Source organism: Schistocerca cancellata, chromosome 8 (assembly GCF_023864275.1).
Source record: "Schistocerca cancellata isolate TAMUIC-IGC-003103 chromosome 8, iqSchCanc2.1, whole genome shotgun sequence".
Classification (NCBI taxonomy): domain Eukaryota; kingdom Metazoa; phylum Arthropoda; class Insecta; order Orthoptera; family Acrididae; genus Schistocerca; species Schistocerca cancellata.
The window spans coordinates 292,606,173-292,633,910 of record NC_064633.1 but is presented as its reverse complement, the minus strand read 5'-3'; the positions used below and the strand labels follow the sequence as shown (position 1 = coordinate 292,633,910).

The 27,738-nt window shown below is 41.2% G+C and overlaps 1 protein-coding gene across 1 annotated transcript in view; it reads right to left on the bottom strand.

Annotated features, from left to right (window-relative positions):
- The window catches only part of LOC126095530 (uncharacterized), a 391,122-nt gene that overhangs the window by 304,690 nt on the left and 58,694 nt on the right, over nt 1–27,738 (bottom strand). Inside the window, exon 2 of the mRNA XM_049910312.1 lies at nt 24,110–24,212. The gene's annotated coding sequence lies outside the window, so the exon portion shown is untranslated. The remainder of the gene's footprint in view (nt 1–24,109; nt 24,213–27,738) is intronic.

Sequence of the window (27,738 nt, the reverse complement as noted above, 5' to 3'; positions counted from 1 at the left end):
AGACCCCGTGAGACGACGCTTCATCCAGTCCCAAACATGCTCAATGGGGGACAGATCCGGAGATCTTGCTGGCCAGGGTAGTTGACTTACACCTTCTAGAGCACGTTGGGTGGCACGGGATACATGCGGACGTGCATTGTCCTGTTGGAACAGCAAGTTCCCTTGCCGGTCTAGGAATGGTAGAACGATGGGTTCGATGACGGTTTGGATGTACCGTGCACTATTCAGTGTCCCCTCGACGATCACCAGTGGTGTACGGCCAGTGTAGGAGATCGCTCCCCACACCATGATGCCGGGTGTTGGCCCTGTGTGCCTCGGTCGTATGCAGTCCTGATTGTGGCGCTCACCTGCACGGCGCCAAACACGCATACGACCATCATTGGCACCAAGGCAGAAGCGACTCTCATCGCTGAAGACGACACGTCTCCATTCGTCCCTCCATTCACGCCTGTCGCGACACCACTGGAGGCGGGCTGCACGATGTTGGGGCGTGAGCGGAAGATGGCCTAACGGTGTGCGGGACCGTAGCCCAGCTTCATGGAGACGGTTGCGAATGGTCCTCGCCGATACCCCAGGAGCAACAGTGTCCCTAATTTGCTGGGAAGTGGCGGTGCGGTCCCCTACGGCACTGCGTATGATCCTACGGTCTTGGCGTGCATCCGTGCATCGCTGCGGTCTGGTCCCAGGTCGATGGGCCCGCATGCCCACTATACGCCCTCGCTCAAAGTCCGTCAACTGCACATACGGTTCACGTCCACACTGTCGCGGCATGCTACCAGTGTTAAAGACTGCGATGGAGCTCCGTATGCCATGGCAAACTGACTGACACTGACGGCGGCGGTGCACAAATGCTGCGCAGCTAGCGCCATTCGACGGCCAACACCGCAGTTCCTGGTGTGTCCACTGTGCCGTGTGTGTGATCATTGCTTGTACAGCCCTCTCGCAGTGTCCGGAGCAAGTATGGTGGGTCTGACACACCGGTGTCAATGTGTTCTTTTTTCCATTTCCAGGTGTGTATATAGCCGCGGTGCGGACGGCTAAGGGAACTCCTGATCAAATCGGCTCTCCCGACTAGCCGCTGGGCTAGTAACGCACCACTTCAAGTTACATAATAATTTATAGCTTCTTTTGCTGATGGCCGATGAAGCTCTTAATTTAAACGTGCATTCAGCACGCAGATAAGTATTGATAATAAAATTTTGACGTGGCTAAGTTAAATATTTTGGGCGAGAGAATTAATTAAATTACACTGCACGGAGCAGATGAGCTCTGAACTGGCCCTTTTTGAGATCCGCTATCGCTATAATTTTATAGGTATTCAAAAGAAACTTTTCACATCTTCACAGTCATAGCGGACCTCCAACCTATTTAAATCTAAACATCCTAGCCTTATTTATTAGCCTACTTAATCTATCTTGCTTCCTTCAGTTTTGAGACGAAAACCAGAGAATCATGAATTTCCACTAAAGTCTCAATTTGTGAAATCCAAAGTACTGTTTTTATTAAATCATTATGAAAGATGAATCTAAATATAAATTTTGAAGTCTCTAGCTCTTTTCAGTTGCGCCAATGATTTTTTAGAAAAACGTCCAAATTTCGAAAATGGCTGAAGTTATCGAACTGATATTTAACACACATTAATTTAGTATTATTCCTGACATGCTAGAAAAGTTTTAGGTCATTTGCTTGATTTTTAAGGTATTGCGCAACATTTATGACGTCAGAGCTAGTTACAGCAGACTGGCTAGCACACAATGGAAACTGATGTGAATTTACTACAGCGTGAGTAGGCTGCTTCCCTACAAAGTATCAGTCCGCTTTTTGTTGTAGTATCACGTAAATTTGTGCCAGTGGTTATGCCAGTGGTATCACCTTCAAAAAGAATCATTTCGCTTTCAGTGTTAAGAAGTTAGTCATCAACAGGCGTCTTAATATGCTGCCTTTGGTAAACCATGGATTATTTGTTGAAATTATGACAAAATATTAGTTTCATTCGAATTGCATTTCTACTGCTCGTTTTTATTATGAAGGTGTGATTTGCTGATACTAAGAGCTGCTCCTCTAGTTTCTTTGTGATCAAGTTTCGTTATTAAAATATTATGGTCGTCTAGGTCGAAAGCTTTCGATAAGTCACAAAATATGCCAAGAGCATTTTGCCCTTGATCTAATTCTTCTGAGATTATATTTATACATTCAAGTACGGCTGAAACTGTTGATTTTCCTTTCTGGAATCCAAATTCTCTACCATTTATGATCCAGTTTCTTTCGAAATATTACATAAATGTAATGTATGAGTATATCAGTTTTTCAATAACTTTCGACAAAATGGGAAGTAGGCTAACTGTTCAGTAGTTGCCAGAGCACAGTGCAACTCCATTTTTGTGAAGTGGTAAAACTCTGGCTATTTTTATCGTATATGGAAAGAAATCTTCCGTCAGATGTGACTTAACTAGGTGGTAGAGCAGTTGGACGTTTCATTTGTCATTAAGTTTAAAATTTTGTTTGATAGTCTGTTTATAACAGTGGGGGTTTCATTATCAATTTTTCCTTATCACTTTCATTATCCTTGCTCTCTTGCACAACAGAGACAACATGAGTAAATGGTGCAGTCGTGCTTATTTTTTAGCAGCTGTAGGGCTTGCAGAGGATCACTTTCGTTATTTTGTGTAAGTCTTTGGCGTATCTTGGTAAAATGTTTGTTCAAAGTGTTACTAACAGCTTTTTCTATTGTTTTATTGTTTATTTTGACCTTTAGGCGTCTGCTGTTATTGTGTGGCAGTTTTCCTGTTCTTTGGTTAATTATCTTCCGCTGGATGACTGAGCAGCCACGCTTCCCACGTAAGTGCGGTAAACTGGACTGAACACAGAGCAGTTACCATATGTGTAAGTGGTGTCACACTTGGAAAGCAGTGGGCGTGGCGTCTCGTTCCGCCATCGAACACATATCCACCAACCGAAAGCGCGAGAAAGTGGAACGGCACTTGAAGTGTCCTGCGTGACGTGTCACACGGCCGAGAGTGGGAATGGTGGGAGATGGGGGAGGGGTGAGATGTGTGTGCTTCGGCCTGAGGCAGTTCGCGGATCTACACTCACCTAACGACAATCTGATCACTGTAATTCCATCTTGATCATCACTTGCTGACCAAAGCTACCGATACTAGTTACTGAATGCTAGCCCCTGTTTTAACTGGGCCATAGTTGTGATTCTTCCTACAGATAGATCAGGGGGCCTTAAGATGGTGTAATGTAGCGCTGAAACTGGTTGCTCAAATAAAATAACAACTGGATATTTAAAACAACTGAAGGGGCTTTGATCTGACATTTTACAGTCTGATTTATGTCCTGCTGAGTGGTCAGCGTGACGGATTGCCGTCCTGCGGGGTCGGGTTCGAATCCCGGCAGGATCGGGACTGGGACTGGGTGTTCCACTGTCTTCATCAGCATTTCATCCCTATCCGGCGCGCAGGTCGCCCAGTGTGGCGTCGAATGTAATAAGACCCGCACCAAGTCGACCGGACCTGCCCCGCAAGGGGCCTCCCGGCCAATGATGCCAAACGCTCATTTCCATTTTATGTCCTGCAGGCTGCACACTGGCTGGTGATGTCGGCATTATTACTAGGGAAGAATCACCAGACGAGGAAACATCCATTGTAGTATCTTATTTGTATTTCCGAACCACAGCGAGCATCCTCTATTTTTCTCATTAGAAGTGAGAGAAAGCACCCGGATGTACTAAAGAAGGAATACGAATTTAATGTCGCGTCAACATGGAGGTAATTTGAGTTGCTTTTAATTAGTTGCAGGACAATGGAGGGGGGGGGGGGGGAGGGGCGATGGGGCAAGTAGGTCGCGGTCTTTTAGCTTTAAGTGATTTTAAGGACACAATGCAAAATCCTAATTACGATGGTCTGATGTGGGTTCGATCGAGCTCTCTCCATAATGAAGCGAGCTTTTTAATTACTGCCTCAAGTAGCCCAGATCGAAGAGAAGCTGACCGCGAACTCGAAAATTCTACGGAATTAAGGTCGGGCACAAAAAAATATATTTACAACTTCAAAATGTCTTTCAGACAGTCCTATGCAATAGTGTCGTGTAGACAGAAAGTATTAAGTGCATCCAGGTTACACTGTACCTGCGACGGTAATAGTAATCTTATACACAGGTTGGGCAAAGCTGTCGTAACAGCACACTGTTAAGAGACAATAGCTCACCACAGACGCTTATACTTTGGCGAATCAGGCAATGTGAGTTATGTGCTTGTCACTAACCATGAAATAAACTGTTTCCCTTGTAGCTGGTATAACAGAAAACGGTAACCGCGAATTTACTAAAGAACCAGTAAACCTCCGATTCTTCAACGAATCGAATACCCTTGTATAAAACAGCTTCAATTGTGTGATTGCAAGTGACTTAATGTGTTAAATATTTGCTTAAAGCATGTAAGCGAGAGAAAGTGTAGGAAAGGTGTGAAATTATGCTTAAAATTTGCTAGAAGTCGCTAAGTGCTCTCATTATAAAGCCCTGGTTGAATTTAAGCTAGGTAATTTGCGCTGCATTTTAAGCAAAAGCTTTTTTATCATGTATCTCAATTTTTATGTACTGTGTGTCGTATAACGACATAATTTTGCAGCTACGGTCAGTGATGTTCGTAGGTGCTGTATGCAAAGTGTGCTGCGAATAGAGTTAGTAGTGAAGAAGTAATAAATAGAAACGTCATGCCTTATGCTGCCGATTTAGTGCTCGAACAGCAGCAATGTGGTAGGCAAAAAAACGTTTCTCTGTTCATGATTTTTGGGGCTGTCAGCAAGAAAAAATTTCGGAAAGTAAAGTTTGTTGGAAATCAATAAGTGTTCTCATTCTCAGATATTGCGTGAATAAAGTCCGGGCATTTGCTTGCTGTCATTTATGTTGTATCGAGACAAACACAGAATTTCTAATTGTAATACTAGTATTACTGTGTTAAACTTGAAACCTAATATTAGACCTCTTAATGAGCAGATTCTGACAGCATTTTAAATTTTCAGAATCGTTCAATAATTACGGGAAAGACGGAAAATCAAATTTATGTTTTCCATGGAAGTCGTTACGTAGACAGACTTCAAAAGGGCAAGGGTACCGAGCACCGGGTTTGGGGATACTCTTTTAGCAATATACGTAGATATATATGTGAAACAGTATGTTCACAAAAACAATAATCTTCAAGGGGGAAAAACACATACACGGTAAAATTAAGTTTCCTATTTGGATCTCAGTGCAGTCAGCCAAAGCTTGAGTAGAGTAGACCAAGCCACTATCGATCATGTAAGAACAGACTGTTCAGGCGATTGCTGAGACTGTACATCGTGGCTTTTTATTTTGATAAATAAGATCACAGAAACTGGTGCACTGTGCAACGTCTCCTGGCAAAACACATATTATATGTGGTAAAAAAAATGAACTTGATGATTATAATTTTATTTCTGCATGGACAATGCTTGTGTGAATTTTATGTAATAAAGAGAAACCATTATGTGTCATGTTTTATACTTGTACAGAATTATGTATAGATTTTTTTAAGATAATATCTGTGTCGGCGATTACTGGAACCGGCACAGACCATACTTGTTAAATATCAAACAAAGATGTAAGTGTATTAAACCGAGTATAAATAGTAGTGACCGAGCATTAATTTCTCTGTTGTCTTTTTGGAGTTAGTGAGTAGGAAGAGCCTATGACGATATATTGTATGCTTGTGTAGCATTCTTTTGTCAAGACAGAGAGAAGGACGCCTTAAGGCATTGATTTGTAAAGGTGTGAAAGAATTTAGTCAAAAATGGTTCAAATGGCTCTGAGCACTATGGGACTTAACATCTGTGGTCATTAGTCCCCTAGAACTTAGAACTACTTAAACCTAACTAACCTAAGGACGTCACACACATCCATGCCCGAGGCAGGATTCGAACCTGCGACCGGAGCGGTCACGCGGTTCCAGACTGAAGCGCCTAGACCGCACGGCCACACCGGCCGGCAGAATTTAATCTGTCTAAATGTTTTGAGTAGAGTTACTTAGTGAAAACTTGCATTATGATTTGTAATAAGCTTGCTTGGTATTTTATCCCATCCTTTTAAGACATTTTCAGCTATTTAAATATTATTCGTGGTGCAGAGCTGCGCTGCGAACGAACGAGCCGCTGCCGCGGCGCATTCAAACTGCATTAAATGAAACCAATCATACCGCAAAGACGCGTATAGGTAATAGTGAACTAAAAATATTTCTTTCAGCTTCCGGGATTGCAGGGCAGAGCAGCAGATTTTATGATGTTTTACAGGTGGACGCGGGCTGCGGATGATGTTATATTATACAGTAGAAAAGGATAATTTACCTTCATGACATAAAAGAAATCTTGCTGTGCGTAGTTCTGGTCTGGCAAAAATTATAGTAAAAACATTTTATCTCTGATAATAGCCTCATGTTCTCGTGTTAGTCGTGGTACTTATTGGTGTTTTAATTTTAACAAAAATCCACTGCAAAATTTTGATGTTGAACAAACATTGCATACTGTGACATCAGTATTGACAACGATATAATATTCAGTAATCTTTTCTGTAACTGTAGAGAAAGAAAGATACGTTGAACTTTATAGCGAGCTACAGTAACGAAACAATGTTCCTTTTATAGAATGCCAGATCCAGAATAATAAGAACATAATATATTTTGTTTTGTCGAAAATTAATGATCCAAAGAAAGTCACAGCAGAGAATCCGTAAAAAGTATTTCAGGGCACTTTTAGTAGCAACATATTTTATTTATCAATTTATATATATCAATTTGTCAATATATTAGTTGTTACGCAAGCTAAGACTACAGTGTAGTTGTCCTGTTCGTAGAAGCATAACTCCAGTTAAGTGATCTCATATCGCTAGTGGTGATCGTAGTTTGAAGTAAGTATTTATGACAGGGCAAAATTGAGTGTAGATAGTAATTTTTAGTGTGCAGTGTATTGTACATAAATTACCCTATTTTGTGTGCAAGTGGCAAAACTGATAGCTCCTGTGTTCGAGTAGGTAATTTATGAATATGGTTAAATTGAGAAGTCAACGTCCGAGCAATATGGATACTGAGAGACAGCCATAAATTACCCTATTTTGTGTGCAAGTTACAAAACTGATAGATCCTGTGTTCGAGTAGGTAATTTATGAATATGGTTAAATTGCGAAGTCAACGTCCGAGCAATATGGATACTGAGGGACAGCCATAAATTACCCTATTTTGTGTGCAAGTTACAAAACTGATAGATCCTGTGTTCGAGTAGGTAATTTATGAATATGGTTAAATTGCGAAGTCAACGTCCGAGCAATATGGATACTGAGGGACAGCCATTAGTTAGTGCAGGAAATGTAGAAACGCGTTAAGCAGTACAAGTACTCTCTTTGAGGATAAACTATGTGAAAATGTGGGGGTGGGGACATAGGAAGTGGTGCCGCCGCCCACCAGTGCTGAAGGAGATGTAGATAAAGAAATTGCACCACCCCCAGAAAAGCAGCAGCCAGAGAGTGGTAATCTGCCTGGTGGGTATTCACTTCAGGCAATATTAGAGCGCGTGCTGGATTACCAGTCAAAATTTGCGCAACAAGCTGAAAAGGACGAAAGAATTGAGAGCTTTTTCGCACAGCAAGCTGAGCGAGATCACCAGCTAGCGGAATATTTCCTTGCACAAAAAGCTGAGCGAGATCACCAGCAAGAGGAAAAGTTTCTTGCCCAGCAGGCTGAGCAGGATCGCCAGCAAGCTGAGCGTGACCAGCAACATGAGTAATCGTTAGAAATTATGATTCAAATGGCTCTGAGCACTGTGGGACGCAACTTCTGAGGTCATCAGTCCCCTAGAACTTAGAACTACTTAAACCTAACTAAGCTAAGGACTTCACACACATCCATGCCCGAGGCAGGATTCGAACCTGCGACCGTAGCAGCGGCGCGGTTCCGGATTGAAGCGTCTAGAACCGCTCGGCCACAGCGGCTGGCGCAATTAATTACGAGAGCGTCCAGTGTGGACCGAGAGCATAGACACTTTCAGAAGCGAAGCAACGTAACTATCACGACTCGCAGTTAACTGGCCAGCTGTTTGTTTCTCACACTGACTTCAAGGACATTGGAAATCTCTGTATATCAGGCACTTTACGAGATGTTTTTCACTTTCGTTGCGACATAGCTGCTACTAAAGGTGAAAATGATTGCATTCCTTCCATCGCAGAGGTCATCTGCAGTACTATTACTGCTCTGAAAGTTTGTGTAAATGGAAGTAAGCTGAGATGAACGGGACACTGAATACTTTTGATCATAAGCCATCACCGAGGAGTGCTGTTGTTGAAACTATCGCTGATATGTACAAACATCGGACTGATGACAATTTCATGGAGAGATGCTCGTAACCTACACACGGAACAACAATGAAGCGCAAAATTCATTAATTTGGACTTATGCTCCAAAACGCTTGTTTTCGGATGTTAAAGTCCTCCAAATCGCTAACAATCGGACGTGCGTCATTTAAGGGCACCCTGTGTAAATTGAATATCGTGGGGGTCGTTATTGGTACGACGGCTTGCTCATTTGGTATGCAAAGGGACGAGAAACGCCTCCAGCTCTTGGACTGGCGTTCATTCCGGAGCAGCATCAAGGCTGGAATTACGGTCAGAGTGACTTGCACTTTGGGAAATGAGGCACTGAAGAAGAGGAAGTTTTACTGTATGGCCACGAATTAATGGTAAGTTGAAAAGTCATAAAGTTACATACACAAAAATCTAACTGAAAACTTTAAATGCGTATTTCTCGAGACAACATTTCTTAAACTGGTCGAATGATTCAACAAAAACTACTTCGTAAAACTGGATACAGTTTTTGATTTAACAAAACAGACACTTTTAACACATGTAATTTTGGTGTGAGCCTAAAAAAGTGTAAGTTTTACTTAATTTTGTTATTTATTTATATTTAAATACAATAAAATAGGTAGATTTTAGGTACTTAACATTTTCAACTGATCGCCATTTTGAAATGCACTACGGGAAATTTATTTCCGAGGTTCACGCGATAGAAATTTTAATTCTGATGATGTACGTATGTTTACTTTTGATTACTGACCTACGTGCGAACCGTGTACTTTCGTAAGTCGAGGAGAGGTATTATGGCCGCCATTTTACTTGCATAGGCTCATCAGTTTACAGGCCAAGAATTATTTATGTAGTATTTAATATATGAATTTCTGTTTGTTCATAAAGACTGGTATGAAAATATAATATTTTGGCAGAAAAAAATGTTGAGCATGAGCAGAAAATAAGACTCCGAGACTGAAAAAACCCCCTGAACGATTGTGACCTCTTACACCCGACCAACCTGTGTGTGTTTAGGCAGTATCCCAAGGTTGCTTGGACAAATGCTGGGTTGGCCTCCAAATTCCGCCACGAACACGATACACAAACAGCTAAAATGCTATAGCATACAGAAAAAGTTTGTGATTCATAGACAGCGCAATCGCTTTACTTTCACGACAGTGGCGTTAGGAAGGGCATCTGGCCACGAAGGTAAACAATAAAATGAAATTTGTCAAATACTGAAAAAATGGATCCTGTACTAGACAAGACAAACGGAAGGGAAAAGATAGAAAGAAAGAAAGAATGTTTGTATGGCTGGTATGATTGTGCGGTCAAACAGGTATGCGTTTTAACACAGAAAATTTGTGAGTGTAGAGCTGCGTTGACTACGGCCGTTGTTTGGCAGCCTTCGGCGAATCCGATGCAGGCAGTAGTGATCGCTATTTTATTCATGCAGGGCATCAGACGCCCAGCGGCTGGTAACAGTCGTGTCCCATGTTGTTATTGCGGCCTGTCGGACTCTGATGGGTGGCTGGGTGGTACAAGCGCATAGCCATCTCCTCTGTTCGTACTGTTAGTGTGTTTTAATATTTCAGTGGCCTCGCTATTCGCTGATTTAGCGCTTCACACTCTAGCCAATTTAGCAAATACGTAAATCTCTTATTGGTGCAATCTCTTTAGTACTCGACCACCTCCCGTTTGTTGTTCTATCCAAGCCGAATACAGTGTTCATGCGTGATGCTATTGCTCTGTCGGTTTCTGTGATATGTACTTCTTCACATTCACAGCCCACCTTGTAGACGCACGCAGTGTGCACAGTATCTAACTTGACCCCAGTGAAGCCAACGCATCCCGGTTATTACTTACGTTGTAAAACAAGGGCTGGATTCCAAACCAAATAGATGTTTACCTTATACTCGTACAATAAGATAAGCGTGCTGCCGACTCCTGCATGTTATCTGCTGCGTATCTGTGTACTGTCTAGCCTGTCGATGGTTGCCATGACTCTGTGTGTCAATCTGAGGTTACGGTCAGTGGCCAGAACATTGTGTGTGTCGTTCTGACTTATTACACTAGGTGTTTCCGTGACTATGATATTATACTTCCAGGACTTATTGAGAACAGCAGATGTATTAATTAAAGATAAGGGGACCTGGTGCGGAAAGGACTAAGTCTAAAGTTTCACGCGAAAATGAGAAAATTCCAAATTTAGTTTACGGCAGCTAGCGAAGACAAAATTTTAAGTAGACATATTTTTGGAATGTATTTATTTAGTAGCACAAGCTGTTACATTTGCAACAGTTGTTCAACGTGTATTGTCACAGCTTCCACACAAATATGTCATCGTCGCATAAAGTTCTTTCATGTCGGTTTCAAGAACCTCGGTGTTGTGTTTCTCGCAGCTTTTTCAGCAGATCGAATATTTCGTAATTTTTCGGCGTGCGACGGGGTATTATTAATTCTTATTCCGATATTTCAGCCTGCAACCTTTCAGCCATTATCGACGTGGGTCGCTTGTAAGATTGTTAATTCACTTTTCACCAAGAGTGGCCTACCAGGCCGGCAGGTGGGCCAAATTTTGGAAAGCGGATTTGTCCGCGGTTCGCATAACCAAATTTTAGTTTGTTAATAAAAAAAAGCAAGGATATATCAATTTATTTTTCGAAGAAAATGAAAAGAATCTGAGAAAAACATATTTATTAGATAATCTAATGAAACACAATGTTAGAGGGACGTCTGACTTTATTTGACTGAATTGACTCGTAATTATTGTCGACCGCAGTTGTTGCTACACGCATGGCGTTTTCCAAATGAACATCTGTAATTTGTGTTCTCACTATTCATCCGGCTAAAAGGCTGTTCACACACATAAGTGTTTCGAAACATTGAAATCGCTAATAAAGCACGTTTGTAAAACACAATATATTTCTTCTTGTCCATATGTTGTATAGGACTCTTCCAAACAAACCTGAATAAATTTCTTCCTTACCTGTTGTCACATTGCATTTCACAACATTCCATTTGCAAATCTCCCGCTTGTAAACTCGTGTCTGCTGAGAACGGCTAAGCAAATTCAGAAAAAAGCGGACGTACGTTTCTTAAAATCTTGAAATTGGTTTTGAATTGGATTTTCAATTCAGATATCAAAGAAGAGTATTTAATGGCTGCAGTCTGTGTGATGTCCGATTGCTTTGACAGTGTAGGAAAATAAGAGATGGTTTTTGTTCCTAGCTGTTGTTTCTGAAGTCCGAGTGTCATTTCGAATGCGGGAATAAAATCATACCTGAAATGAATCAGTTGAGCTTTTCCTTCTAATCGAGCATTAAAGTCTTAGGTGGCTGGTTATATTGACCTTGAACGCAAAGTCGGTAAGCAGCTTACTAACTTCAAACTTCGGGATGCGCTCTGACTTGCCTTCGAAGATTTTAGGAAGGGTCAGACATTTTACATTTGCGTAGAATGAGAAGTTATCGTGCTCTGAATCCAAAAACTTGAGAAATTCTTCCTGCAGTATCATATCTTCGATATGGGCTTTTTTACTTCACTTTCCATTTCTCCAAGTTCAGTTACCTTGCGTAGATCTTCTATAAATTCTTTCGACCGAATGCTTTCCTTCTTAGATTAGTACTGGCATGTCATCTGAGCTCTCAACATTCATTCAGCTGCTTGTTTTTTGCAAGGGTATCTTCTTATTTTCCTATTGGCGGCACCGATCATTACCGTGGTAATGCCCCCTTCTAAGCCCATGAATGTTTTCTCTAGATATTCCGAAATGGCCATTTGAGACGTCCTGTCAGTCATTTTTTAGACTTCTGTATTCCCTTTTATCCGCTTGATATGCTGCATTTTTATATTTCCTCCTTTCATCAGTTGAATTCAATTTTTTGTGCATTGTCCAAGGATTTCTACTGCTTGTTTGATGGTCTGATTCAGTAACTATTTTGTTTCCAAAACTTACCTATTCGTCTTCTGTTGTATTTCTTTCTCCTGTTCCGGCAAGCTCTGAAACTCTTAACAACCTCTGGTTCTTTCAGCTTATTCAGGTACCATCTAAAAGTAGGTAGTTTTGATTGTATTTATGCATTATTGATCACTGGTGTGATGTATCTTGATTTCAGTGTTCCAATCACATTTAGTATATTTTGAAAAAAGATTTAATTTCTGAGTTTTGTAAGGACATCACACATATCCATGCCCGAGGCAGGATTCGAACCTGCGACCGTAGCAGTCGCGCGGTTCCGGACTGCGCGCCTAGAATCGCTAGACCACCGCGGCCAGCTGCAAAGATGGTGATATCACAAATACTAAAGTGCCAAAGAAACTCTCTCTCAGACATTGAAACGTAAATGGATTTGACTGTTGAATATCAATATAGATATTGTTTTTGTTGTGCGTTTGTTCGTGTGTGTGTGTGTGTGTTCATGCGTGAGTTACTTTATGCCATGTGGATATATACTGAATATAAATCGAGAAAGTGCTTCATACAACCTTCATGAACAATAGGAAACAATATTGCAAAAAATAAAAAATAAAAAATAAAAGAAATAAAAAAAACGCAGGATTTTTAACGTAACTGAAATACTGTATAAGTACACCAAGTCAACCTCTAAGATTTGTTTATATTGTGATCGATTGTTATTAGTGATAGGTAGTTTCTAACATGATTTTTTAATGTAGGGTATCACCGTCTCAAGAATCTTTCACCACAAGGAGCAAAAAAGAGCCAAAACCTCATGTAAACTTCAACAAATATGTATGTAGAAGCGAACAGCCCTGTGAAGATGAACCTGTCAATTCTAAACCGGTAACGGCTCTATCTGAGTAAATAAACGGTGTTAATAATACTGGCTGATAGCTATTTTCTTCTTTTCAAGAATGAACCTGTATATTTATAATACTTACGCAGAATTACTTAAACATATCACTTTCTCTTTCTAAATTATAGTATCTTACGTTGTGAATTCCAAAATTATAAACAGGCTTTTACAGTTCGTTAACAATGTTAGCACACTGAATACTTGAATGTTCTTTACAAAATTGATTAAAATACCAGTTGCAGATTTCCATGTTAGTTGACCCCTTCAGGCGTTGTTCATATAGGAGTCTCAATAGGTGAAGCGTCTGTGTTCTCGTCTCCGGTCCACTTTATACGTAAATCCTTTACGGGTTTTCAGTTGCTCTGACTACATGCTTTAAATACCTAGTAAATATTTAAATATATGTTCAGATTACCTCGAAAATCAAAATCAGTCTCACATCCGCTGAAAGCCCACCAAACCAGTCGCCACACGCAGCGATTTTTTTAAACTTACCACGCAAAGAGAAGCAATCACAAACAAAATGTTTGTTAGGGAAAAAAACTGTTTGATGGCATTTTGTGCATGCCAATCCTCAAATAACACGGAAGACTCTCTTACCAAGGAAGAAGAAATTTTATGGAAATAACATTGATCTGCAATACTATAAAAAAGAAAGATGTCTATATGTTCGGAACCAACTGTGCACTGCTTCCGAAAGGCTTTCTGATACATGATATGACGCGAAAGCGAGGAACTTGTTATGCAGATAGAGGCGCCCGGTACTGCGCTATTAGCTACAGCTTATGTCGGAAGTTTGTTGCCCTCGATCTGTTCATTTGAAATATTATACCAGCAGTATCGGTATTTCAGTAACTTGACGCAAGTGCGTTGCTAAAGTCTTAGGCACGTAGTAATGAGTAATTACGAAGCAGAACAAGCCTCCTGTGTGTTTACTGAAGCATGGCAGGAGAAGTTGCTCAAAACGTATCTATGCAGCTGTGCGCTGCACGTTAAGGGGCTAGCTATGCCTGAGTTGAGGAAGACTACCGCTTCTCTGTAACGTTCGGTTTCTACGCTTGCTTTCAACTATTGCAAAATATTTCTAAGCATACCTCCGCTAAGGCGTTAACATCGACGCGTTTCTCCAGAATCCAGGTTGTACGTACACCGGCGGTCGCACCTAGGAATTTTTCAGAACTTCTTATGTCTCTGAGCGAATATTTACCAGGAGTTTCTTAGACATTGCTGCTGGTAACTTTTCGGGGTATGTGATCGTGGTACAAGAAACTCTTCTTTCCGTAACGTTTCGTTCATAACTGCGCTGGACATTTTCAGACTGACCAGTCGGCCAAGACACAAGGCTGGAACAACGCCTCTGAAGATGTCAGCGCAGTTCTGGACGAAACGTTCGCAACAGAGTTTCACTGACCACGACGTTATACCCCGAGAGATTTACCAATAGCAGTGTCACACGGTCGTGAAAGTCTTCATTTTGTCATTTCTTAGACTCTTTGCGGTTTTTGAGCACCATGCATTTAGAAATATTTTGAAAAGGTTTGGAAATAATATTACTACATAAATTTGGGCTTCAATATCAATAGATATGGAAGATAGTACTTAAGTGTTCAAAAACTCGAGTAAACGAGTGAAACGTGACATACCCAAATGAGGAAATATGTTTGTATTTATATACGAGTGCTTATGTCGAAGTATGTGCTGTGCTGTTGATATGTGAAAAGTTAAAACACAATTTTAATTCTTGATAATTGATCATGACGCATTGAAATCCTTGGATAACGTTTTACGTCGAGGCAAGTGTCTGGGCGAAGGAATATGAGATTGGAAAAACACGTAATATTGGGGGAGGAGGGGACAGGTAGTGTAGTCAAACTGTGCGAAACACAGGCAACTATTTAAATACTAGTAAGAAGGAGTTATAATGTGACACAGACCTTTTTAATATGATAGCATTTTTCTTTATTTAGAAACAAAAGGATTAAGACGCGAACGATTTGTGCCACATCTGTTACCACCAGTCTCGTACTGATATTTTTCTGTTTACGTAATGCGGCTCACAACAAACTCACGAATATAGCAAATAAAACATACTTTTAATGTGATAGTATCCATAACACAAATGTATAACAGGCGATGATAATATTACAGTTCACTGTTTTGGAGAAATTTTATTATGTCTGGAATTTACACTGATCATAAAAACATTAAAGTAAATCCTCAACGTCTGCATGAAGTTAGTACGTTCAGCCCTTACGTATATTACGTTTAACCCATTTCTTCTAAAATTCTTTTTACGTAGTGTGCAGGGTAGCTAGCTAGCTTGTGCATATTTCAGTGATCTGGTCAAAATTTTGTTTCGAATATTTCAATTGCGTCTTTTGAACACTTCGGCAACGTGAATTTTCACTGTGGTCTACATGCCTACTAGCTACACGCTCATCTGTAAGCGGCTAATATGTGGGATAAGAAAGGGGACAGTTATTTATTGCTGGCCTCGAGGTGGGGAGGAGAACACATTCGATTTCCGCCCTAGGTTTCCTGCTTTGATATAGAACAGATGACTTGCTGCCGTCTGCGCCTGGTTCTGCGTTCCACGATCGGCCACCAATAAAAATAGATATTCCAGTCAAATTATGTTTTGACCGTGAAAGCTGTAGCGTTGTTCTGATTTCTTCCACTCTACATGTTTGGTGGGCTGTTGCTTCTGAATCTGAGGTTTGCCAACAAAATTTCGTGACGCAATGTTGACAAAATGAAAAAATGGTAAATCTCATTATTTGATAGTTCTTTGTTTTAAAGTCAGAAACTAAAAGCTTTTCGTAAATAACCTCCCTATTTTGCATTTCGCATGATTCGCATGCAATCGGCATAACGCAGCTGTCTAGCAGGTCCTCTAATCGCTCCTTGGTACAGTCGTTTGACTATTTAAAATGGTTCCAACAAGTCACCACTAGAAAACACTGTTCTGTATCGCAGTAACTCATGATGTAAAGTAATAAAAAATGGTTCAAATAGCTCTGAGCACTATGGGACTTAACATCTGTGGTCATCAGTCCCCTAGAACTTAGAACTACTTAAACCTAACTAAACTAAGGACATCACACACATCCATGCCCGAGGCAGGATTCGAACCTGCGACCGTAGCAGTCGCGCGGTTCCGGACAGAGCGCTAAGAACCGCGAGACCACCGCGGCCGGCTGTAATGTAATACAACGATGCTACAAATATCAGGGAACACATCACAGATAACACTGTCCTTAAGGCTTGTAAGCTCACATTTATTACAATAAATGATATACCTGCAATGTTACCACACTCATTATTACGTCAGATACGTAATGCACGTAGTAAGTTCGTCGTATTCATGACTTCCTCTTCAAAGTAACATACAGTACTTATTATTTAACACAAAATGATACTAAAAATTTAAGTTATCCACGAGCGGCTAGTTGAGAATATGTATGAACTTCAAATGACACGACGAACCGTCTCGTTCTGCATATGGATTCAAACCCAGGTCAGGCAGACTAATTAAAGAATTCGTGACTGACGCAAACTAACAGTCATTCCTGATTAGGCATACAGAGAGTGATATACCTCGATTTTAGACAGTATCAGTTAGCAAATATCGACTTTAAATTACATAACACAAACATTTTTAATGGACGCCAATTTCTCCCCAGCATCTCTTGTCCCTGGTGACGAACTACGAGAGATGTTAAATATTGCTTCTTCACATGGAACTTACTTGAAATGCCGTGAGTTAAATCTTTGTGTTGGAAAGGGATTCGAACCCAGAACCTAATCGGATTGACATCGAAACACAACCAACTGTGACATATCGGGTTTCCTTGCCAGTAGCTAGATGTTTTAACTGAAATGACGAGAATAAACATTAATTTTTTCCTTCCCAGGACTCCAACCCGACCGAGCGAGTTGGCGCAGTGGTTAGCACACTGGACTCGCATTTGGGAGGACGACGGTTCAATCCCGCGTCCGGCCATCCTGATTTAGGTTTTTCGTGATTTCCCTAAATCATTCCAGGCAAATGTCGGGATGGTTCCTTTGAAAGGGCACGGCCGACTTCCTTCCCCGTCCTTCCCTAATCCGGTGAGACAGATGACCTCGCAGTTTGGTCTCTTCCCCCAAAACCACCCCACCCCCAACTCCAACGCGGCACCTATCTCTGTTATATTCTAGAGAAAACGAACGTTAAATATGGGTTTGTTGCACCAGCAGCGACATGTGTGCATGTTTGAACTAGAAATAATATGACGAAGAGTTCAGTGCTCACTGGGAATAGAGCCCCACACATATCGTTGTTGACTACACACAAAGAGACGACAGCTACCGAATTCTTGTCCACCAGCAGCTCGAAACAACATCTTGAACTTACAGCGATCTCGCAAATAGTTCTGTGTCCCACTGGGAGTCAAAAACGTCAGATATCGTTAGTGTTGACAACGAATGAAGAAACATTAAAAATGAAAATTATTATCCACCAGCTGATAGGTGTTCTCATGCTAGAGCTTGATAATACATAATGAAATCTTTAGTGGTGGGCCAGGATTCGAACCCACTCACACGTAATATGTGGAGATGTCGAGGAATCTGCAGTTTTGAACAAACAACAAATTGTAGCCGAGCTGTATTGCCACGAAGGGATCAAATTCCGCGTTAAGGGCGGTCTGAGTTGTGTTCTCAGTTCAGAACCAATTTTATCGACATACAGAAGATCAGATAAAAGATGGAATAAGTGTCCTGTGACTCTACATAACGTTTGTTTCGTCACTAGAAATAAATAACTAGTATAAGAAAGGTTACTGGTGACGGAGTGTCTACATCTCGCCACTCCAGACTTTATTGTGGTTCAACCTAACGTCTACTTGGCAGCGAAGGAATCTCATCTTTAATGTGAAATTCAGACCACACTGCTATTATATCTTCTTCACTTGCTGTAGTCAGAAGAGAATGGAATCTTTCTCTCCCTATCTAAAATCATTGGCAGAAGTATATAAGTAGGTATAAGAACCTACCATCAGTGCAACAGACCACCAAACCCTCTTTTCTGTGACTCATTTTTCTATTGTAATGACATTGCGCCACACTGGATGAGAATTCTGACACACAGGCTCCCTGTAGTAAATTGCAGCATGTTCAGTAAATTCATTTACGTGGTTGACCGAATCACCATGAACTAGCTGCTTCGGCTACCCAGTGCATACATTCGACTCTATTTTGTAATCACCGAAATAAAATCACGTAACTGCCACCTACACAGAACTGCCAACAGTGTAGGATGCAGAAATTTAAATAGAAAGTGTTCCTTTCCACTTGAGCTATTCTATTGCGCTATCTGTTTGTAAAAAAACGCCGTGCAGCGCAAAAAAAAGCTGTAACTGTTGATCTCATTGTCAGAAGTTTAGACCCGGCCATTTGCATTATCTCGCAGCCCTGTGGTATGCAGAAGTTCTGGAGGTATTGTTGTTCAGCTCTGTAGCTGTTATTGCTATGTGTCAGCTAGTATCGTAAAGGTAAGTGTCGTGCACCATAGATAGGATGTCCCGAGATCGAATACATTTACTACTAAACTTTTTTAAAACGCAATTCTGCTGTCTGCTGAAGTTACTAATCTAATGGAACTTTGAACATAATTCCCTTCACTTCTCAACCCAAAATAGTCGCATGTGGAAAAAGGGCTAACTTCTGTGACATTTTGTTCTTTTCAGGTTTAATAGAAAGACAGGCAGCAGATGCATCTCGAAACTTTTGTATTATGTATGGGGAGAGCGCATCGTGCCCAAATACGTCAGAAAAGTATTTTCTACATTAGGTGTCGTGTGGTAGTGGCATTTTATTCTTCTTCAAACATTGTTTGACAGCTTTAACTCAGAATAAGTTTTCTACATGCATGTAATCAATAAAATGCATGTGCAGCGTCAGACTGTTATAGATAACATCAGAGAATTCGCATATATCGTTGATGATTAATTTCGCTCTCATGTTTACTATTGTTTCAACAGCACTAAAGGAAACCTTACGAAAACTGTGCACTGTATTATAAGAAATGAAATAAAACTACCCACGATAACTATACGACGAAAGTCTGTTTTAATAAAACTGAGTAGCTGTACACAAGCATGCCTCTATCGACACGAATTAGTAAAACACTACTCACTTAGATTCTGATTGTGCCTGTGTTTAATTGGTATGCTGTGTCATACTCAAGAGGTATGCAAATGTGGCATTTCACAAATATAGTTATGTATTTCTAGAAACGCAAAATTTGCTTGTCAGCAGCGGAAAGAGGCGTTACCTGTTGTGCAGCATTGTAAGTTTTTCACTATTGCACTATGAGCCGAAAGTATTTTCTTGCGATTTCCTTATTGATGTTTGATCTGACTGCTTGTAGCTCTTTCACAGAAGGGGTAGAAACGTTGAAGTCAGTGAGACTGGAACTGAGAACCATAACAGACGCTTTTTCACAGGTCAGCATGTTACCACAGAGCTGGCGAACAGGTATGTGTGTGAGCTTCCTCTTACGAGGCCAGTAGTGGCTAGAACTCATAAACCGCTATTTAAAGGACAAGATTAGTTGCGATTTCCACCTGCAACGACTTTCCTGAGCTGAAAACCGTAAGTTTACAATCTTTTGTTACACGTCAAGCGATAATAATTGAGATTATTCAATGGAAACGACAGGTAAAATCAAGTGAACTTTGAGGCTTAATTCCGTGCACACAAGGAAGTAACTCGTCGATCACAGAGTTCCCAAACATACGTTGCCTTGTTGCCAAATCTCAGTTACACTACCAGCAGGAAGAAGACGAACCGATGTGATCCTACAGCGGGCTGGAAAGTGACCATAGCTGGTGTCTCCAATTTGCAGCTGCTACAGCCTGGAATACGTAATGCGACTGATTCGCATTTCTGTAAGTAGGTTTAGGGACTGGAGCGTAGTTACTAAAAATACTCAGAATTGACTGCAAACTAAGCATCATATATCAGTAACTCTCATAGTTGTTTTTATATTTCTTTCGCAAGTGTACTCAAAACTAAGAAACTCATTCACAGGCGTTTTCGTGCCTCGCCGATAGTCGAGCACAACAAACAAATAAAAAAAAAAAGTGTGTGTGTGACAGAGAGAGAGAGGGAGAGGGAGAGAGAGAAATGAAAAAGAATGAGAGAGAGAGAGAGAGGGAGAGAGAGAGAGAGAGAGAGAGAGAGAGAGAGTGTAAAAGATTGTTGTAAAGAAATTGAATCATGATATGTAAAGAAATCTTTCATTTAAAATGACACGTTCCACATCATTACGAAATGTCGAATTCATGATCTATGGAACAAGAATTAATCTAATCTAATCACATCATATTGATGACTAGCCATGAAGAGTCATGAATTACCGAAATTTTTGCTAATACCAGTAACCAAATCTAAACTTGAAAATAAAAGACGACAATTTTTGTAATAAACCGGGACCCCTATCAAGACCCTTTCGTCCCTGTTAGCTACCCACGAAAAATGTCTGATATACCTCCATTCTGAAATAACAATGTGTGAATGCATTTAAAGATGAAGTGCAAGATGTGAAGTTCTGTGACGGAGATACGAACCCAACACGTAACCGGATTGTTAACTAAGAAAAATCAAATGTTACGTATCGGTTTCTCTTATGAGCTGCTAGCCACAGCGCTGCGAGATAATGCAAATGGCCGGGTCTAGACTTCAGACAACGATAGAAACAGTTACAGCTTTTCTTTTGCGCTGCACGACGTTTTTTACAAACAGATAGCGCAATAGAATAGCTCAAGTGGAAAGGAACACTTTCTATTTAAATTTCTGCATCCTACACTGTTGGCAGTTCTGTGTAGGTGGCAGTTACGTGATTTTATTTCGGTGATTACAAAATAGAGTCGAATGTATGCACTGGGTAGCCGAGGCAGCTAGTTCATGGTGATTCGCTCAACCAAGTAAATGAATTTACTGAACATGCTGCAATTTACTACAGGGAGCCTGTGTGTCAGAATTCTCATCCAGTGTGGCGCAACGGCGTTACAATAGAAAAATGAGTCACAGAAAAGAGGGTTTGGTGGTCTGTTGCACTGATGGTAGGTTCTTATACCTACTTATATACTTCTGTCAATGATTTTAGATAGGGAGAGAAAGATTCCATTCTCTTCTGACTACAGCAAGTGAAGAAGATATAATAGCAGTGTGGTCTGAATTTCACATTAAAGATGAGATTCCTTCGCTGCCAAGTAGACGTTAGGTTGAACCACAATAAAGTCTGGAGTGGCGACATGTAGAAACTCCGTCACCAGTAACCTATCTTATACTGGTTATTTATTTCTAGTGACGAAACAAACGTTATGGAGAGTCACAGGACACTTATTCCATCTTTTATCTGATCTTCTGTATGTCGATAAAATTGGTTCTGAACTGAGAACACAACTCAGACCGCCCTTAACGCGGAATTTGATCCCTTCGTGGCAATACAGCTCGGCTACAATTTGTTGTTTGTTCAAAACTGCAGATTCCTCGACATCTCCACATATTACGTGTGAGTGGGTTCGAATCCTGGCCCACCACTAAAGATTTCATTATGTATTATCAAGCTCTAGCATGAGAACACCTATCAGCTGGTGGATAATAATTTTCGTTTTTAATGTTTTTTCATTCGTTGTCAACACTAACGATATCTGACGTTTTTGACTCCCAGTGGGACACAGAACTATTTGCGAGATCGCTATAAGTTCAAGATGTTATTCCGAGCTGCTGGTGGAGAAAAATTCGGTAGCTGTCGTCTCTTTGTGTGTAGTCAGCAACGATATGTGTGGGGCTCTATTCCCGGTGAGCACTGAACTCTTCGTCATATTATTTCTAGTTCAAACATGCACACATGTCGCTGCTGGTGCAACAAACCCATATTTAACGTTCGTTTTCTCTAGAATATAACAGAGATAGGTGCCGGGTTGGAGTCCTGGGAAGGAAAAAATTAATGTTTATTCTCGTCATTTCAGTTAAAACATCTAGCTACTGGCAAGGAAACCCGATATGTCACAGTTGGTTGTGTTTCGATGTCAATCCGATTAGGTTCTGGGTTCGAATCCCTGTCCAACACAAAGCTTTACCTCACGGCATGTCAAGTAAGTTACCTGCAAAGAAACAATATTTAACATCTCTCGTAGTTCGTTAACAGGGACAAGAGATGCTGGGGAGAAATTCGCGTCCATTAAAAATGTTTGTGTTATGTAATTTAAAGTTGATATTTGCTAACTGATACTGTCTAAAATCGAGGTATATCACTCTCTGTATGCCTAATCAGGAATGACTGTTAGTTTGCGTCAGTCACGAATTCTTTAATTAGTCTGCCTGACCTGGGTTTGAATCCATATGCAGAACGAGACGGTTCGTCGTGTCATTTGAAGTTCATACATATTCTCAACTAGCCGCTCGTGGATAACTTAAATTTTTAATATCATTTTGTGTTAAATAATAAGTACTGTATGTTACTTTGAAGAGGAAGTCATGAATACGACGAACTTACTACGTGCATTACGTATCTGACGTAATAATGAGTGTGGTAACATTGCAGGTATATCATTTATTGTAATAAATGTGAGCTTACAAGCCTTAAGGACAGTGTTATCTGTGATAAGGTGTTCCCTGATATTTGTAGCATCGTGGTAATACTTTACATCACGAGTTACTGCGATACAGAACAGTGTTTTCTAGTGGTGACTTGTTGGAACCATTTTCAATAGTCAAACGACTGTACCAAGGAGCGGTTAGAGGACCTGCTAGACAGCCGCGTTATGCCGGTTGTATGCCAATCAGGCGAAATGCAGTTCAGGTCGTTCGGATACTTTTGAGCACGACTGTACATAAAATTTCATACAAATTTTGCTATGAAGTTTTTTTCCCTCAAACCGTTGGAGCTCAAGAGATAGTTGAAAATTGACGTAATTCCACTGTATCCGCAAAAATCCACATTTTCCACTAATGTATTATTAAGGGCTGTGTGTGAATTTCTCCCAATTCTCTGTACATACCCTACTTAGATCGTATATGTAAAAGTACAGATAATTTTTTCAGAAATGGCAGACTGTTCAGGTTATTTAATTAAGTCCGAAATTGCATAAATACGATTACAAAAAAGTTAAAATTCCAGTCAAACATCTTGAAACATTGTTATACAAGCTTCTACCGGCAACAAGTGGCTGCGGCTCAATCTACTTAAACGGAAAAGAAAGAAAAGAGGAATCATACGTTCTAATACGTATGAGAACTGGATATACGTCTGACTCATCTTCTCTTCCCTGTCGTTGTCCACCTCCTCCTCCCAGTCTCTTTTCCATCTCCCCCCCCCCCTTTCCACCGTCCATCTTCTTCTCTTTCAGTCGATCTCCTCCTACCCGTCTCTCTGTCCACCACATCCTGCTTCCTTTCTCTGACCACCTTCTCTCCCCCCTCTCTCTCCATCTTCTCCTGCTTCCTCTCTTAGTACATCTTCTCCCCTGTGCTTTCTGTTTCCATTTTCTCCTTCCCCTCTCCCTGGCTTTGAAGCTTGTTAGATGGTATTGCATATTCGGATTCTATAATGGTATTCTAATCATAAGCCTGTAATCCATAAATAGAACTCTCTTGTTTGCTAACAACGTTTCATCGTATATCCCACTGGCGCCCAATTGTTCATTGGTGTATTGTGACAAATTTAAAGTAAATCGGTCAAAATCTTTTCGAAATTTTTGGTAACACGTTTATTTATATATTATGTATACTAAAAATAGGTATACAAAAACATGCGCATATTCGAATGCAACATTACGCTAAAATTTCAAAGCAACCGGTGAAGAACTTTCGGAGATATATAATACTGAACATGTTTATTTATATAGATTACATATGATTATATATTATATTATTATGTGAGCAAAAATTACATGTTCCGTTGTTGTTTAGGCTGTCCTGGCTGAAGTTCTTTAAATGCGGTGGGTCGTGGCACAGGTTTGAGTTGTTCTATCATCAGCTTCTGGGCGCCTCCATCTGGAAAACGAAAGGGGTGGTAAGAAAACAACAACTTGTGATCATATCTAAAGGAGAGGTGAATAGTTACTAAATCTGTTGGGAGATAAGACACACCTTCCTCATCGTGTGTCTTTCTTCAGTCTGTTATCTGCCTCTTTCTTTGGTATTTTCTTCGTTTTTGACAGTGCTGCCTTCAGAGGGTTCGACGTTTTCATACAGCCCTTTGCCTTATGTGCATATTGCAGAATAATGAAAGCCGGCCTTGCTGTATCCACAGTTGCGTTAGTAGTCACTTTTTTTGCATTTACAAGTAATGACCGGAGTACGGTGTAGGGTTCAAAGTCGTTGGCACTTGCAAGAGACCACTCCTTGTTGTTTCCCACCCCCACTCGTTAGGATCTTTTTGTTGATCATAGTGTGATTTGACCAGGTAACCATTCTACATCTACATCTACATTTATACTCCGCAAGCCACCCAAGGGTGTGTGGCGGAGGGCACTTTACGTGCCACTGTCATTACCTCCCTTTCCTGTTCCAGTCGCGTATGGTTCGCGGGAATAACGACTGTCTGAAAGCCTCTGTGCGCGCTCTAATCTCTCTAATTTTACATTCGTGATCTCCTCGGGAGGTATAAGTAGGGGGAAGCAATATATTCGATACCTCATCCAGAAACGCACCCTCTCGAAACCTGGCGAGCAAGCTACACCGCGATGCAGAGCGCCTCTCTTGCAGAGTCTGCCACTTGAGTTTGTTAAACATCTCCGTAACGCTATCACGGTTACCAAATAACCCTGTGACGAAACGCGCCGCTCTTCTTTGGATCTTCTCTATCTCCTCCGTCAACCCGATCTGGTACGGATCCCACACTGATGAGCCATACTCAAGTATAGGTCGAACGAGTGTTTTGTAAGCCACCTCCTTTGTTGATGGACTACATTTTCTAAGGACTCTCCCAATGAATCTCAACCTGGTACCCGCCTTACCAACAAATAATTTTATATGATCATTCCACTTCAAATCGTTCCACACGCATACTCCCAGATATTTTACAGAAGTAAAGAAAGCAAGCTCTCGGTGAATATATCTGGTAATCCATCGAAAACAGTGGTACGGCGCCCAGCATGAAGTACTTGATGAGTGACAATTGAAACCAACAGTTGTATTGTAATCCAGTGTCGTTTATTCAAAACATGCTAACAGTTTCGGCGCCACAAAACGTCATCTTCAGACCACAAGCGTAATCTGCCATCAACATACGAACCACAGTGACAAAGACCGACGGAATCTTCAAATGGAAACAGTACTAATTATCAATCATGTTACACTAGCATGACCAACCAACAACGTCGAGTACAGTAGGGCCAAAGTCAACTGGATTCCATTATGTAGCCGTCACAAACCCACCAACGGTCAGACGTTGCACTCGACTTTTTGGGCTGCACATGCTGGCGTAACATGCTTAATAAGTTGTACTGTTTCCATTTGAAGACTCCGTCGGTCTTGATGATTTGTACACTGACGGAAGATTACGCTTGGATCCTCAGATGATGCTTTTCTGGCGTCGAAAATAGTAGCAAGTTTTGAATAAACGACGTTGGATTACAATACACCTGTTGGTTTCAATTATCATTATTGAAGTACTCAGTGAATGTTGTCATGCGGCAGTTTCGGTGGGGGTAGTGAGGCTTTTCTGGTATTAATTTTTGTATGATGAAAATATGTACTGCCTGTTTCTCAGATCGTTCAGGCTTGTCGCATTTCCTTTCCCACACAGAGCCATCAGAAAAACGTTTACTGCTTCGAAAATCTCATCCTAATCTGGCACTTAGGACCTCAACTAAGAGATTGCATTTCTTATTGAATAGGGTGCGTTTCACAATTGGTAGTGAAAACTTACACGGATGAAAATGTACGAGGGAAAAAGATGATAATTCACTGGTGTGAAAAAATGTTCTGAAACCGGTCTTGATGAAGCGAGAGACTCAATAAAATGAGAAAAAGTACAAGGCGGAATTATATTTGCATAGTACTTAAAAACAGTGTGAATTTGAGAACGGTTATTTTTTACGTAATGGAGCTAGTATAATGGCACAAAAGATGAAACCAGACTGTATTCTGTTTAAAACTAGGACAATTCACTAACAAGGGAATGGTCAGACTTGTCATGCCGAAACATGTATTGCTCTTTTTAGCACTGGTATTTAACTGTGCAAAAGGTCCGTATGCAAAATTGTAGCTGCTGAGATGAACTGGAAGTCACCTTAAAAAAATCACGAACATGGCTGTGTTTCCTGCTTGGCGCCAGCAGTGACGGCTGGTCACCCCTGGAAATGGCGAGTCGCGAGCGTTGTGCGCGTGGTCGGCGAGTGCGGCCGTCTTATCGCGGCGTTCATTAAAGAGGAATATCGCTGCACGGTTTTGGTGGAAAGGGGAAACGAATATTCGTTTCTGTGGCATGCACGTCCTTTTAATTTCTGGTACGTATTTCGAAACATACCGTCCTGAAACTGGTTAGAGATGTGAAAGATGTTCTGTACATGTTCATCTATACTCCACAAGCCACTTTACGGTGAACATTCAATCTCCCCTCACAGGTGATGGCGAACCCTGTAAATCAGGCTGTTCCAACCGAGCTCCAGGGAGCCGGAGCGCTCCGGAGCGCTCACTGTGGCAGCTTGGAGCCCGCGTGGAGGGGGAAAGCGAACTCACTGCCCCCTGGCCGCATGCATCCGCAACTGACGCAATAATCCGTGTTCAATGACAGCAATGATTAGCCGCGGGAGCCCTGTATCTCTATTGAAGGAAACCTTTCTATTCATTGAGAGGGATGGTCGTCCGCAGTGTCTTGTATGTCATAAAGTATTTAATTCTGCGAAGAGGTACAATATACAACGACATTATACACGTCTTCACGCAGCGCACTACGATCAGGTAGAAGGCGTTGCACGCAGAGAACTGATAGCCAGGCTTAGAAACTACATACCAGGGGACGTAAGTTTAAAAACGGTTTCGTAATACGGAGGGTATCAAAACATGTAACATAGTTCGTGTTCTATAATGCGTTTATAATTTTCAGGTGAATGAGAGCGGAGAAAACACTACCGAATCTGCAATTCGAGCAAGCTGCAGGGTCGTTCACAACATTGCGGCGAGTGGCAAGCCGTTTTCGGTGGGACCACTCGTAAAATCGTGCAAGGGAGGTGCAGGCAATTCAAGGGGTTTGCCTGTCGAAGCAAACAATATCTCGTCGAATCCTGGACATGGCAGCGGATTTAGAGACACAACTCAGGAAAAAGGCGGAGAGCTTTGTTGCATTTTCGCTAGCGCTTGACTTAAGCACCGTCATATCTGACTGTTCTCAGCTTGCAGTCTTCGTGTGTGGTGTCGACATGGAGCTGCAAGTAACTGAGGAACTCTTGGATGTGGTACCACTCGATTACACCGCACCAATACGTGACATTTTTGACGTTGTTTGTGAATCAGTGGACAATTTGAATTTGCCGTGGGATAAGCTCCATTCTGTAGCGACAGACGGTGCACCACA